This window comes from Psammomys obesus, unplaced genomic scaffold, assembly GCF_907164565.1.
Source record: "Psammomys obesus unplaced genomic scaffold, mPsaObe1.curated_primary_1811, whole genome shotgun sequence".
Taxonomy (NCBI): Eukaryota; Metazoa; Chordata; class Mammalia; order Rodentia; family Muridae; genus Psammomys; species Psammomys obesus.
Window position 1 is genome coordinate 18,545,864 of NW_026593286.1, and position 3,641 is coordinate 18,549,504.

At 46.1% G+C, this 3,641-nt stretch overlaps 1 pseudogene; it reads left to right on the top strand.

The window, feature by feature from the left end:
• Nucleotides 1–2,147: 2,147 nt before the first annotated feature.
• LOC129683669 (exportin-5-like) lies at nucleotides 2,148–3,424 on the top strand (annotated as a pseudogene).
• The last annotated feature ends 217 nt before the right edge of the window (nucleotides 3,425–3,641 follow it).

Consider the following 3,641-nt stretch of genomic DNA (forward strand, 5'->3'; position numbering starts at 1 on the left):
AGAGGAGAGCTGCTGGCTTCCTGGTGTGCACCACCATGCCTGGCTCTTCCTTCTTGTCCTTCAGGAAGTGACACAAAGGTGGGGGTTGCCAGAGACAAGGGAGATCCTTCAAGGGTATACACAGGGTCTGAGTTACTTTTCTTAGTTTAGTGGCAGAATGCCTGACAAAAGCGACTTAAGGAAGGAAGTATATTTTGGCTCGCAATTAAGGATAAAGGTCCATCACTTGGCAGGGAAGGCATGGCAGCAGAAACAGGCCTAACTGCGGTGGCAAAACTGTGAGGCAGCTGCTAATGTCCCCCACAGTCAAGAAGCAGAAGAAATGAATGTTGGTGGTCAGCTGGCTTTTTCCCCTTTTTTCTTTTTTATTTTATTTTATTTTTTTAATTTATTCTGAGTCTCCAGTCCATGGAAAATACTACCCACATTCAGAGAGATTTTTATTTTCTATCTCAGTTAAACCTCTCTGGGAAGCTCTCAGGAACAACTCACCCAGAGGTGTGTCTCCTAGGTGCGTCTTGAGCCAGTCAAGCTGATAAACAAGACCAACCGTCTTATCCTGTGATGTATTTCCTCCAACTCAGCCCTGCCTCCTCGTTTCTATCACCTCGCAATGATGCCACTCAATTATGAATGCATCAATGGATTAATCCATTAAATCAGTACCTTCAAGATCCAGTCAATTCCCAGAATTCCCACTTCCGAACACTGCGTTGGAGAACAAGACTTCAATACATGAGGCCTGGGGGAATATTTTACATCTAAATCCTGAGGCAGAGAGACCACCTTTTAGCACATCCAGAAGGTGCTTGAATTGTGCATTCATTTCACTAAGTATTTTTAAGGAAGTTGGGGCCAATAGATGGGGACAGACACCTGGACAATGTACAGGAGCATTTGAGTCAGGACTTCCTGGTCCTCCCAGTTCCCTTAAAGTCATGGCCACGTAGAAAATAGGAGTTTTTCTCATGAGATAAAGGCTTTTCCCTATACAAGGACTTTGAGGAAGGCAAGTTCAACAATGAACTACAATCTCGCAGTCTCAGCCACCATGGCTATTAGCAACCTTCCCTGGAGATTCACAGGCCAGCTTTCTCAAATGAAGTAGGGTTCCATCACTTTGGGATGGTATTGGGCACAGCTAGATGCATGCCTGGTCTTCCAAACACTCTCTCACACGCGAGTCTCTTTAGCGTCACTCCGTTTCTGAAGGTAAATCACCAGACATAGGCTACTGGTGTGGATTCTTATCGCCACCATGGAGCCATGCTGTGGCCTCACATCGTGACAGTTGCTTCCTAACTCATGTTTTCTCTATAAGATGGGGCAGTCGTGACGGTGTGGAATTTTTCACACAGCATCTAACAGATACAGGGTTCATATAGCACCTAAAGTGCTATTTGCCACCCAGTAGGGATCCCAAGAGTGTCTATTCTTTCTCCTGGGTCTGGGGTCTTCCCCTGTCTTTCTGTTTTTGCTGCTCTGCCTAGCTAGGATGTTTTCACTTCCACTGTAAGCTTTCTGGGTCACATCCTCTAGCCATGTGTCAGTTATACATATATGCCTTGAGGCAGTCTTTCCTTTATGGAACAGTGGATTAAACTGTATCCTTCCCCTAAAAAATACTGAATATTAAAGTCCCAATAGTCTCTATACTCAGAGGGTGTGCTTATATGGAAATAGGATCGTCAGAATTAACCAAGCCAATGGTATGATTAAGGTTGCTTTCCCATTTTCCATCTGGGCATCACTCCTCTGGCTACAGACTCCTCATGGTGCATTAGAGCCCTGAAGGTTCTCCTGGGTGCTCTGGGCTCTGGTCTGTTGAGTAGGAAGAGCATCCCATCCCTCCCACCAGCTAGGCAGTCCCCATTTTTCCAGCTCTCGGTCAATGGCAGCTCCAGAAAGCCTCTCCTTCCACTGTCTCCTTCTCTCTCTTCAGCAGATGCCCATCAGTTCTGCCTTCAACTGGTCTGATTTCATTCTAAGCAAACAAAGTAACCTTGTTTATATGTGAATTAAATATTTATTGCTATTCTGGCTTGAAAGTTATCCCTGTAAAAATATGCTAAGGGACTGCCAGCCTGGCATGGCCAGGTGTGAGTATGTGGCCCTGCTAAGGGAGCTGTGAGTGCCTGGGCTCTGGCATGTGGGTGGTATTCCTGGCACTAGCCCTGGAAATGGAGCAAGTGAACATCCTGAGTGAGGAGCTGGAGAAAGCACTGACAGTCATGATGGAACCCAGCTTTGGCCAGAACTACCAGTGGAAAGAACTCAGGTTTTGTGAAGAGTTTAAACAAAGGTGCCTATCTGAGTCCTGTGTGGCTTGAGAAAACACAAATTGCCATGGTCATTTGGGCCTTCAGATCCTGGAACATGTTACCAGGTTTCCATGGACCAGCATGTCTCTAGGGGAGGTCTCTTCTGAAACCCAGTGTCATGGAACTGATCACAAATGGAACACTGAGTATTTTGGAAGAGGGAAAGCACATGAAAGACACTCTGTGTCAAACTACGGTAGAGATGATCAGAGGAGAACGGCCACAGCATTGGTCAGACATGCTGAGGGAGTTGGACACTCTCTCCAGGCAAGAGAAAACACAGAATTGGTATGTTCATCCGTTTAGGCCTGGCAGAAGTTGTAGTGACCTTTCAAATACTCCTCCATCAAAGAAGAAGGGCTAGGCAGCAAACATTGTCTCAGAGTGTGGAAAGAATCTTCGGTTCTCTACTCAACACACTTCAGGAAAATGTCACCAGCAAATGCAGACCTGTGCTTGTCCGGAACAAGCAAACTGGTCCCATAAGCATCACAATGGCTAAATACCCAAGCTGGCTACATCAGCTGGGTATCTATGAATCACATTGCTGTTGAAAACTGCAAACTCCTGGGTGCTGTGGCTGTTTCTAAGTGAACAAGAATTGCAGCTCAGAGCAGCTGAGCGCCTTTCATTGCCGTCAACAGAAAAGGCAAGTTGGGCAACAGGATAATCTCATGTAGAGCTGATGCTTAAGCACTGCACCCTCTCTCTGCTGCAGACTGCTGGTGGAGGAGGCGCAGTAGGAAAGCACCACCTTTTCCTAAAGAGACCCAGTCAGGTGCCATGTGTAACGGGCAATCAAATGTGCACATTGCTGGGCTTTGGAAAGTACCTGAAATCTTCTCTCACTTTTGCAACCCACCCAAGCCAGTTTCTTCGCTTTTCAACCCAAATGTCCTGGGGAACTCTCCTCAGGCATCTCCTGATCTATTGCTATTAGCAATAATATCAAAACATCTTCATGCCTCTGTGACCAACTTCTGTGACTCTCCTTTTAAGACCTCCCTAGCTATGAATATTCTCTGTTTAATTTCCATAGTGACGAGGACTACAGTACTTTCTTCGATTCCTCCCAAGTCCAACAAGGAGAAGTAATAAGGTAGGTACGTCACTTGGGTCCCAAGATTAGCTTCCGAGTTGCCACGGAATGGCTCATGGATCAGCTGTCAACTTCTTTGTAACTGGACCTGTGAACCCCTGTGGCTGGAACCAGAGAGGGAGGCTTCAGTTCCATCCTCTCAGCTTCATTTGTTCAATGGGAAGTATGGTCTAGCAGATGTTACAAACACTAGAGAAAAAGGGATCTGGTTAATGATGGAA